Below are 12,465 nucleotides of genomic sequence, written 5' to 3' on the forward strand. Positions count from 1 at the left end.
TCTGCCTGCTGCCTATTGTCATGACTCTTCAGTAATACTTTCATGCCCTGTCTGTCTCTTACCTGGTCTGTGTATCAGCCTTAGGGCTTGCACTCTCACACCTGCATGGTTAAGTAATCTTCCCTCAGTGTGGCTCCAACCTAGCCTCAACAGGAACCACTATTTTAAACCGTGTTCTTCAAGCCTGCCTTGCCGAGCAATATTGTGTGTTTGGTTTCCTGCTTGCCATGTGCTCTACGTCTGTCTCTGTTACCGATCTTGACTTGTTCTTGACCATCCCTGCCTGGTTGTGACCCCGACTTTTGGCGTGTTCTCTGTCTATCCTTGTCTGCTAGTCGCCCCGACCTCTGGCTTAGCTCCTTACTATCATTTATTGTCCTGGGCTGCTGCTTCCTCTCTATCCTCCTGTAGCCTACCGTGAGCATGAGCTGGGAGACCCTGGGGGCTGCGACCTGGAGCCAGTTGCAGCGCAGTCCATCCTCACCACTAGAGGCTCTGGTAAACACCTGCTGGCTCTTAGACTCCGCACCCTGGGGAATCTCATGCTCTAGCTCCCAGTGGGATCTGTGTTGGTGCTCCAGTGGACCTGCCTTCTTGAACCACCCAGAGTTCCATCCGCAGAAGTCAACCGTAGGGTCCACTATCTTAGCGGTGAAGTCCTGACTCCAACGGTGTGCATCTGTCACCTGGACTCAGGTGACCTGACACCTAAACTAACTAGACAGTATTCCTGCCAGCTGCATGGATGATCCTATCGCTGCTGCTGAAAACATCCCTGAGTGCTACCTGGACCAATGCTTTGGCTGTGCTAACAATATATCTACCTGTACTGACTATGGACAGTATTCCTGCCTGCTGCCTGTTTTGCTGTCGCTGTCCATGTTCCTGCCTGCTGCCTGGACCGATGCTCTCCTCTGTAAACCTAAAACCGCAGGTAATCTTTTCTTTACCCTTTGCTCAGCAGAATATATTTTGGTTTGTAATTGGTATGTACAGTACATGCTATGTGTTAGAAATATGAAGGGCCTTCAACAATGTGATAGGTTGGCAGGAATATACTTGTGTAATTTATGTCCCTAAAACACCTGGAGGTGCTATTTGAATGTTGGGCCTCTGTATGTGGCTAGTCTGTGTAAAAGTCTCACACATGTGGTATCGCCATACTCAGGAGGAGTAGCAGAATGTATTTTGGGGTGTAATTTTTGCTATGTACATGCTATGTGTTGGAAATATCTTATAAATTGACAATTTTGTGTAAACAAAAATGCGTTTTCATTTTTTTCCCCACATTTTCCAAATACTGCTGGAAAAAATGAACCGTTCAAAAGACTCATAACGCCTCATGCATTATACGTTGGGGTGTTTACTTTCCAAAATGGGTTCATTTTGTGGGCGTTTCCATTGTCCTGGTGCTCCAGGGCCTTCAAAAGTGTGATAGGTAGATGTGTATTTATGCTCCTAGAATGCCTGAAGGTGCTACTTCAATGTTGGGCCTCTGTATGTGGCCAGGCTGTGTAAAAGCCTCACACATGTGGTATCGCCATACTCAGGAGGAGTAGCAGAATGTATTTTGGGGTGTCATTGCAAGTATGAATATGCTGTGTGTGAAAAATAACTTGTTATTGTGACAATTTTGTGTAAAAAAAAAAAAAAATATATATATATATATATATATATATATATATATATACTTCTTCATTTTCCCAAGAATTGTAGGGGAAAATTACAACTTCAAAAAACTCACCATGCCTCTTACTAAATACTTTGGACTGTTTACTTTACAAAAAGGGGTCATTTGGGGGGGTATTTGTACTTTCCTGGCTTGTTAGGGTCTCAAGAAATGAGATAGGCCATCAGTACATCAGGAGTGATCAATTTTTAGTGATTGGCACCATAGCTTGTAGACTCTCTAACAAAGACCAAATAATATCCACTGATTTGGGTTATTTTGACCAAAGATATGTAGCAGTATAAATTTTGGCCCACATTTTGAAGAAAAATGACTTTTTTTTATACAATTTTACAATAGAAACTAACAAAAAGTGTTTTCTTTTTCAAAATGTTCGCTTATATCGCAAAAAATAAAAAACTCAGCGGTGATTAAATAACACCAAAAGAAAGCTCTATTTGTGAGAAAAAAAATTATAAAAATGTTGTTTGGGTACAGTGTTGCATGACTGAGTAATTGTCATTCAAAGTGTGAGAGCGCTGAAAGCTGAAAATTGGTCTGGGCAGGAAGGGGGTATAAGTGCCCGGTATTAAAGTGGTTAAATAAATTGGACATTTTTAATGTTTTACTTTAATTATTTAAAAATCACTTGTCCTGGTTGAATAGAATTTTTAAGATTTTTTTTCATTAGTTTATGTTCCCCAGGGCAGTGCCCCCCCCCCCCCCTCTTATGTTATTGTTTGGCACCCCCTTGCCTATTAGCCCAAAAAATGAGCATTTTTAAGTTGACATTTTCACCTCCCATTGATTTCAATAGAGCTTGGGTTCAACTTCAGAAGTTCGCAGAATAACACTCAACCGAAACACGGGGCAGTTCATCTCATCCTGCAATGAGGAGAATGTTCTGACCCTGAAGGGGTTAATCTAGGTCTCCACACTATATATGTGTGTATCATCATCTGCTGGAGATAAAAGACATCACAGTGACTATGGAGGAAGAGGACGGACATGACGGGGGTTTACTGGGTGTAAATAGAAAATAAGATCTTATTACCTCCTCTGCTGCCACTTCCAGCAATGTCTTCTCTCTACTTCCTCCCGACTCACCTCTCACCCGGAACTTCCTGTTTGTACCTGACATCACTTCCTGTCTGTAATCCATAGAGACTTCCTGTCTGGGTAGAGGTGAGATCACCACCTTGTGGAGCTCAGAGGAACTGCAGCCCAGAGAAACGTTTCAGTAGTGTGAACACGGCTCTGTCATTGTTGCCAAGTGTTCCTGGATGACTGAGGACAGTTCCGGGATTGTGGGTACAGTGATATCATGTCCTCATCTCACAGGTTCCAGGACTCAGAGTGCAGAGTGTCAGTGAGGGGATGACTTTTGGAACACTCTGGGTCCCATCACCAGGCACTGCAATTATAGCAGACTGTGGGGAGCAGTGATCTCCTTTCTGACAGTGATAGTAGAACTCCGACATGAGCAGAGAGGCAGCGGGAGATGTGTGATCAGGTAAGTACCACCACTGACCACCAATGCTGGGCTGGGGTTACACTTTATTCTCACTGACACCTACAATTGGACTTATTTTATCTCACTGACACCAACAATGGGGCTTATTTTATCTCACTGACACCAACAATGGGGCTTATTTTATCTCACTGACACCAATGATGGGACTTATTTTATATCACTTTCGAATATGGAGGGGGGAAAATGGGACTTTAAATGAGGCACATATGCGGTGTGCCTCCATCCCTATTGTATGTAGAAAAGAAAGGGAAAGTGGGACTTTAGATGAGATGGTTGACTTTGTGGAGGCAAGTTTGAATAAATGCAAATTTTATTAGTAAAAACGTTAAATGCAATAAGATATGGCAATGGTTAAAAGCCACATGTACAGTAAATATGCCGATTCATATTGAATCCACCCACACAAGACATACAGGTGTGGCATGGGTGAAAAATTACCTAGGTATAGTAATTCCAAAAACATTGCATAGGATAAGTTCATATGAGTACATATCACACAAAGAACAGCACTAGCAGCAAGAATGTGAATTTGCATTTATTCAAACTTGCCTCCACAAAGTCATCCATCTCATCTAAAGTCCCACTTTCCCTTTCTTTTCTATATTTTATATCACTGACACCAACAATGGAGCTTATTTTATCTCACTGACACCAAGAATGGGGGCTTATTTTATCTCACTGACACCAACAATGGGGATTATTTTATATCACTGACACCAATGATGGGACTTATTTTATCTCACTGACACCAACAATGGGACTTATTTTATATCACTGACACCAATGATGGGACTTACTCTATATCACCGAAACCAATGATGGGACTTATTTTATATCACTGACACCAATGATGGGACTTACTCTATATTACTGACACCAATGATGGGACTTACTTTATCTCAGTGACACCAATAATGGGGCTTATTTTATCTCACTGACACTAATAATGGGACTTATTTTATATCACTGACACCAATGATGGGACTTACTCTATATCACTGACACCAATGATGGGACTTATTTTATCTCGCTGACACTAACAATGGGGCTTATTTTATCTCACTGACACCAATGATGGGACTTATTTTATATCACTGACACCAATGATGGGACTTATTTTATATCACTGACACCAATGATGGGACTTATTTTACCTCAGTAACAATAAATTCTATAAGTTGCGCTTACAAAGTGAACACTCAAAAAACAAGAATGACGTTAAAGTGAGTGATAAACTAACTAGTGAATATATGAACCAAAAGCAATAATGAATAAAGTCAATTTATAAATGAATGAGCATTGAATAAACAAAAACAGAAGTAAGGAAGTCCATAAGCAGTTAAAAGAGAAAACACTGATGGGGGAGGCAAGTCCACTGGGGAGAACGACTATCCAGGAGTAAAAAACCTTCACCAAAGATAGGAGCAGAGGGAGAGATGAAAAGGAATCCCCAGTTGGTCACAAATGATAGGTAAATGCCCTTATCGGAACCGGTGGACCCCCTGAATAGCGAGGTCTGAATCACAAGCAGATATGGCCCTCTGCACAGGCTGGATGGAAATCCTCTTAATTGGTAGCTTCACATCCCCGAGGTGATCCAAGGCAGAAGAGATACTTTCGTTCGGAATCGCAACCAGACAAAGCCCTCCACATGGGCTGGATGGAACTCCACTAACTTCGTAGCCCCACAACCCTGAGATGATCCAAGGCAAAAAGAGATACTTCCGATCGGAACTATCACTCGTTGGCTCGAAGAGCCACGAGTGTGAAGAGGTAAAAGAAATTCCGATAGTGTGATATTGTAAAAAAAGAACGTTTATTGCTAAATGTAAAAGACACAAACGCGGGGATTGTCATCCTCCACACAGTACATAAAACAGCCGGCAAAATTTTAAAAAGCTAACACCCGTATACCAAAAAAGGTCACATGGGGCGTGATGGCATCAGTACGTAGCACCGCCCTACATGTTTCGTCACACCTGACGTCTTCAAAGGGGCACGGGCGACGCACTGAAACCATCGCTTAAATAACAACAGAACGTAACCAAGCCTCATTGTGACCCGATAGCCATCACATGATAACACTTATGAGGCTCATCATGGGAGAACACCAGATTTCGTGCGTACATAAAGCTCCATACGGAGGCAACAAAAGATATCGGGCACCAAGTGACCGAAACGATGAATCCGCTTGTGTATGGTGTTAAAACACAATGCGAAAAATGAAAAAAATATAAAAAATTAAAAAATCGATAAATTGATATATAAATAGATTAATATAGAGTTACACACTAATATCAAAAAAAGCTCAAAAAGTAAAAAAAAAGAAAGAAAGAGAGATCTTACAGAAAAAAATCTGGACTTATTACAGAAATTAAATATTGATATCTATCCCAAATACATGGGCAATGAATAAAAAACGATATTTTAGATAACGGACATAAAATCGGGGTAGGCGTTCTCCCCAACAAATAAAATCAGCCCAAGGGGTCTGAGACATCTGATCTTATATATCCACCCCATTTCGAGCTTTGAGATGGCATGTCGTTTAGGTCCCCCTCTCCAAGGTAATTTTAATCTGTCAATACCGACAAATGATGTCTCCCTCGGGTCCTGGTTATGTACTTCCAGGTAGTGATTCGAAACGGGGTGCCCTTTGAAACCTTTCCTGATATTCCCAATATGTTCATTCAATCTGACCTGTAATGGCCGGACAGTCCGTCCCACGTATTGAAGTCCGCACGGACAGGTCAGAAGATAGACAACACCGGGAGTGGAACAGGTGAAGAATGACTTTATTGGGAACTCATGAGAGGTGCTATTGGAATTGAAATGTGTGACCTTCCTGTCTCTAACGATGTTGATGGAACAGACTGCACATTTTTTACATCTATAGAAACCGACAAGGTTTTGAAAAAACATTGGCCTATTGTCTCAAAGAAGCTCGAAAATGAACAAAAAAAGATAAAATGAGCTGAAGGGAGGGTTTGTGAAAAAAAAAACGCTTATGTTTAAAAAAGCTCAAATAAGTTTGAAGAAGCTAAAAAAAAACGTGCAAAAGAGCACAAAAAAAGTACAAGCTTCTTTAACCACATAGCGACCGGCGCACACCGATGTACGTCAGCAGAATGGCACGGACAGGCAAATGGGCGTAGCTGTACGTCCCTTTGAATTTGCCGCCGTGCCATCGCGTGCGCACCGTGGGGATACCCGCGATTGTCTCACGGAGAGGAAGAATGGGGAGATGCTAATGTAAACAAGCATCTCCCCATTCTGCCTAGTGACACTGTCACTGATCATAGCTCCCTCTGATCGGGAGCTATGATCAGTGATGTGTCACACACAGCCCCTCCCCCCACAGTTAGAAACACATCCCTAGGACACACTTAACCCCTCCCCGCCCCCTAGTGGTTAACCCCTTCACTGCCCGTGTAATTTTTACAGTAATCAGTGCAATTTAATCGCACTGATCGCTGTGAAAATTACAATGGTCCCAAAAATGTGTCAAAATTGTCTGATGTGTCCGCCATAATGTCGCAGTCGCGACATATTAGTGCATGAGCCCTAAGGTGCTTTGTCTTTAAAGTGGTAGTAAACCCGCTGACTTTTTTTTTTTCTCTACACCTGTAAGGGAAAAGGCATAATGAGCTAGTATGCACCGCATACTAGCTCATTATGGGATACTTACCTTAGAACGAGGCGCTGGCATTTCCCCTCGGCGTGCCTTCCGGGTATCGTGGCTCCGGCGCTGAGTGGCCGGAGCTGCGATGTCATCACTCCCGCGCGTGTGCGCGGGAGACTTTTTTCCGGCAAGGTCCGGCGGCTGCCGGGCTTTCAGCCAAGAATCCCCTGTGCGCATGCACCGCTGCAGTCAGCGGCTCATTGCGAGGGGAATATCTCCTAAACTGTACAGGTTTAGGAGATATTTTTTTTACCTACAGGTAAGCCTTATTATAGGCTTACCTGTAGGTAAAAGTTTAAAAAATAGGTATACAACCTCTTTAATTAACTCATCCACAACGTTTTTGTAGACCATATTGTCTCTTGGGAAAGTTAAACGGAAAATAAGACATTTGTCTCCAAGCTGACTTGGAATCTGTATCATAGATCAAAATTTTAGAAATGATAAAATATATTTTTTCCCATAAAAGTTGACATATATGTAACCCTCATCTAGATCATGGGCATTTTCTTCCCTTGTCCTGGCCTTGTACCCTAGTGTAGTGTTGACTTATTGCCTCCAGGCCCAGATGTGAACTGCAGGTCACCATCACAAAGAAGAACAAGATGACCAATAATCCATATCCTTACCTCCCACCAAAAAGTCTACATAAGCTGAAAGGGGAGGGGTCAGGTAGACCATGTGATATCAGCATGTGACATCATCAATAACCCTAGACACACTCCTCTCCTCCCTGCTCCTGCTCAGGCCAATCAGAGAAGAAGGAATACCCTGGAAGGAAATCAGCACATTCTTTTAACCAGAGACACTTTTCCCCCCCAGGCTCTCCTCCATCAGGTCATCCTACAGTACGGGAGAGACTTTTCCCTCTAATTAATGTCAGTAGAAGACCCGGAGAAAGCCTGTTCTGTGTTCTGAAAGAGCAGATGGAAGACTTCTCCTTGTGTGTTCTTATCATTATTATTACTCTATACCGAGTGACTATATGACTGGCATTGTCCTAATACTCTACTTTACCTGACCACTGCACTCTATACACAGGACTGTATATGACATGTCCCTGACCACTGCACTCTATATACAGGGCTGTATATGACATGTTCCTGACCACCGCACTCTATACACAGGGCTGTATATGACATGTTCCTGACCACTGCACTCTATACACAGGACTGATTATGACATGTTCCTGACCACTGCACTCTATACACAGGACTGTATATGACATGTTCCTGACCACTGCACTCTATAAACAGGCCTGTATATGACATGTTCCTGACCACCGCACTCTATACACAGGACTGTATATGACATGTTCCTGACCACTGCACTCTATACACAGGACTGTATATGACATGTTCCTGACCACCGCATTCTATACACAGGGCTGTATATGACATGTTCCTGACCACTGCACTCTATACACAGGACTGTATATGACATGTTTCTGACCACCGCACTCTATACACAGGACTGTATATGACATGTTCCTGACCACCGCATTCTATACACAGGGCTGTATATGACATGTTCCTAACCACTGCACTCTATACAGAGGACTGTATATGACATGTTCCTGACCACTGCACTCTATACACAGGACTGTATATGACATGTTTCTGACCACCGCACTCTATACACAGGACTGTATATGACATGTTCCTGACCACTGCACTCTATACACAGGGTTGTATATGACATGTTCCTGACCACTGCACTCTGGGCCGTTATTTATGTTTAAATCTAAACTGATGACCTGTAAAGGATTTTAAAGCGTCACCTATGAGAAATTTTTGGGTACCAAAGATTTTCATTATTCCACCGACACACAACTTTTATTTTTGTCCAATATATTTTTATTATAATTTTACTTTTAACATAAAAAATTAGGAAATAGTAAAGGAAGAAATCCAATTGGTCAGGAAACTGACTTGTCTGGAATGTGGAGGCGGAGCCATTATTAATGTGTGTACAATACAATACACAACGTGTTACATTGTTATAACAATGTTTTGTAGAAAAGATCACACCATAGAAAATGGGGAAAGTAGAAAATAAACACAGATATGAAGGTGACATTTGTGTACGAGGAACACCTTAACAATTACCACCATTTTATTCTCCAGTGCCTCTGCTTTCAGAAAACATATGCTTGGGGGTTTTATCTAATCTTCAGGACCAAAAATCTGCATTTTAACATGTGTACAAAAATAATGCAAAAACAGCTCTGGCAGTGAAAGGGTTAATGTGAGCTAGATGGGATCACTCTGCTGTGGTCACATTCTAAACATTAGAGCTCCCCCTAGCTGCAGCCTGGTAATAACATTGCTAGGAGGTCTATTCATTTATCTGCTACATACTTCCCATCTCTATATAAACGTCTCCTGACATTCAGGGATCTAGTCATTTAAAATTGTACAGCAATTTGCCGATTGAAATTACATGTACATTCCTTCTGTGTGAATGAGGGAACAATGTAGTTTAATTGGCTATTTGCTGGTCGAATAATTTCCATTGATTTAAAATAGAAAATACTACATTTTCCACTAACTGGAGATAATTGCTATTATACTTAGCGCCATCTAAAGTCCAAACATAGTATTTTTAAATCAATGGTTAGTCTAATATTGTTGGCTTATTTAACTTATACCCTTCAATGTGTACTGTACTCATAAGTGTATGAGTATGATCTCAGGTATTAGTATGAAGCCATGCCCGATGAAGGAAAATAAGGTCTATTTTTCAAATAAATTATTGGACTAATGTGACAATCATACATCCAGCTGTTACAACTTCTGGCTGTGATTTAACACAGTGATTTCCTATGATCATCAGCTCCATCTAGTGGCCATAATCTGATATTTTTCCTGAAATACCTTAGTGCAATACTGCATTATGGTCATTAAATGGAGCCAAGGAAGGGGGCGTGGCTTCGGCATGGCGGCGAGTGGATGCTAACACTAAGAGCTCCCGGCCAGCGGCACCCCTGCAGTATACCTCAGCCACATTACCCCGCATTGTCAGCACCTACCAGTACCTCTGACAGCCAGGGAATCGTACCGCCGCATCCAGACCTCCACCCGCGGCATGGATCGGTACCTAAAACCGATTAAACAGTCCGCCTCCACCCCGGCAGTATCAAAGATGGCGCCGGCCGGACACGCGGCGGGGGATTCACAGGGAGAGATGGCCACCCCTGAAGGCTTGCAGCAGCAGGGAGATGACTTCACGATGCCGCCCTACTCCCCGATCAGTGACTTATCCCCCTGCATACCACGATCACTGGCAGTATCGCCCGAACTGGAAGAGGATCTATTCAGCTCCAGACAGACATCTCCATGTCCCACCACATCCCACGATGCTCCTGGCCTCAGATCTGCACATACTCCAAGGCTACAAGACACAGTGAATACCTCTGTTACACCTTCCCTGCAGGCAGAACCTGCATTTCATGCTGATCCTTCACACAAGTTACGGGTACTCCTACAGCAGCTCCCCACAGGGAATGACTTTGAAACACTAGCCTCTAGAATGGAGATGGCCATGAGGGGAGAGATGCAAGCCATTAAACAGGAAGTCGCAGCCCTAGACACACGCATAGCAGCAGTGGAGCAGGAACAGGGTGCAATGTCCCAGAGTGTACAAGATGTGCAGTCCTCACATACGGAAATGAATGACCAATTTCTTCAGCTACAACTGCTAATTGATGATTTAGAAAACCGGAGTCGCAGACAGAACATACGCCTGAGGGGAATCCCGGAGTCCATCCCACAATCTGAGCTCCGTGCGATGGTAATCTCTGTCTTTAACCGTTACTTAGACCGCCCGAGAGACATGGCTATTACCATAGACCGCATTCATAGGACCCTCGGCCCTAACCCTTACCCATCTGACAGACCAAGGGACGTCCTCTGCTGCCTGCACTCCTTTAACCTCAAGGAAGAAATCTTGAGACAGGCATGGCGGGTAGGCGTATTGGAGTTTAATGGAGCTGCCATCCACCTGCTTCCGGATATTTCTAAGCGAACCCTGATGATGAGACGAACGCTCAAACCACTCTTGGACGGCATCAGTGAGAAAGGTCTCACATACAAATGGGGTCACCCGTTTCATCTGATTGTTCGTAAGGGTGCCAGCACTTTCACTCTACGTCACCCCTCAGAGCTACCACATCTATTTACTTTCACCGAGATGAACCCAGTCGATGTACCAAACTGGCTCCTAGTGAACGTTCAGTCTAACCCACAACGTCGGCCCTTGGATGGAAGACAACAAAGGGTCCGGACTGGACGCCGTTCACAGAGAGGCCCTCCACAGGTTCCACAAGAACCAGTCTCTTGACTCCGAGGAACTTGGTAATCGGGTGTCCCCTCAGTTCTAATATGCGATCACTCCCCACCTTTTTGCACCTACCGGTGGGTATAGGGGGGAGTTTGGCATTTTGTTCTTCTTTTGTTTTTTTTTTTGCCTTCCTTACCTTGTTTTTACACCACCAACGGATGGCCTAACCACCCCACAGTCAGTATTCCTGGAGCTCATTAGTTCCCCACAATGGCTTGGACCAATCCAGACATACCCGTTTACCCCAAACGAGCACCCCACAGGCTTCCCCAGAAAAGCGATGAACCCTATGTTGTCCCAAGATCAGGGGAAAAGCCCCGTGGGGGGGAGCTGTTTTCCCCTTCCCCTCACCCACCCCCCCTTTTTTTTTCCCCCTCCCCCCTCTCGGTTTTTGTAGTTTTAACCTGAGTGCAACTGTCGGACCCATCATATGGAAGAAAGAGGGGACTCGAGGACTCTTCCAATACTACGGGCAGTGGGGATTGTATTTAATTGAACAGTTATCTCACAGGAACCCACTCACCACTGGTTGGTACTGTATTGTATTGATGTGTATCTGTTCTTACCCGATAGTGGGGGCTGGTTGGGGGACGGCGTCGGATCTTTGTTCCCACGCCCCCGCTCACCTGCTTTACAGCTGGGTCAGAAAAAGGTACTTTATAGCATTCAGGGGGAGCAGGGAAGAAGAAGAGGGGAGGGGGGAGAAGGAAGGGGAAAGGAAGAAAAACATTTTTTTTTTTTATGCTAAACTGGTCTCCCTAGCGGACTCAATGCCTGCACGCGGGTTCGCTGTTCCTGGAGACACTCCCCGAACTGTAGCAGGAGATTGCTCGGGTTTCAACCAGGGACGGCCTTGGAGGGTGGGCTTAGGGGTTAGATCCCCACTGGGACACCAAAGTTGAGGTCCTGGAACCAAATGCAGGGTAGAGCGGGAAGTAATTCAGGAGATGTAGCAATGTTAACCCGTATATCTCCCCATAAGCTATTTGATGTTCCCGGCCCAAATCTAGGGCAATAGGTATCCATGGATTGCATTTTTTTTCAGTAATCATTTAACGGTTGTCACATGTTGTATGTTTGGTTCTCTAATATTAATCTTAAGATGATAATTTCTTTTTGTTTTTTTTACCTCTCATGATGGTGCTGATGTATCATTGATATACAAATGTTGCTGCAGGGGATCCAAAGGTTGGGGCTCTGCGCTTGACTGTGCCCTACCTCCCCCCACAGTAGGAATAC

The 12,465-nt window shown here is 43.8% G+C and overlaps 2 protein-coding genes across 2 annotated transcripts in view; both read right to left on the reverse strand.

The window, feature by feature from the left end:
* The window catches only part of LOC141121820 (uncharacterized), a 28,623-nt gene extending 25,821 nt beyond the window's left edge, over positions 1 to 2,802 (reverse strand). The window contains 1 exon segment of the mRNA XM_073611535.1: positions 2,724 to 2,802. The gene's annotated coding sequence lies outside the window, so the exon portion shown is untranslated.
* The window catches only part of LOC141121836 (uncharacterized), a 963,509-nt gene that overhangs the window by 446,464 nt on the left and 504,580 nt on the right, over positions 1 to 12,465 (reverse strand). The window lies entirely within an intron of this gene.

Source organism: Aquarana catesbeiana, unplaced genomic scaffold, assembly GCF_042186555.1.
Source record: "Aquarana catesbeiana isolate 2022-GZ unplaced genomic scaffold, ASM4218655v1 unanchor233, whole genome shotgun sequence".
Taxonomy (NCBI): domain Eukaryota; kingdom Metazoa; phylum Chordata; class Amphibia; order Anura; family Ranidae; genus Aquarana; species Aquarana catesbeiana.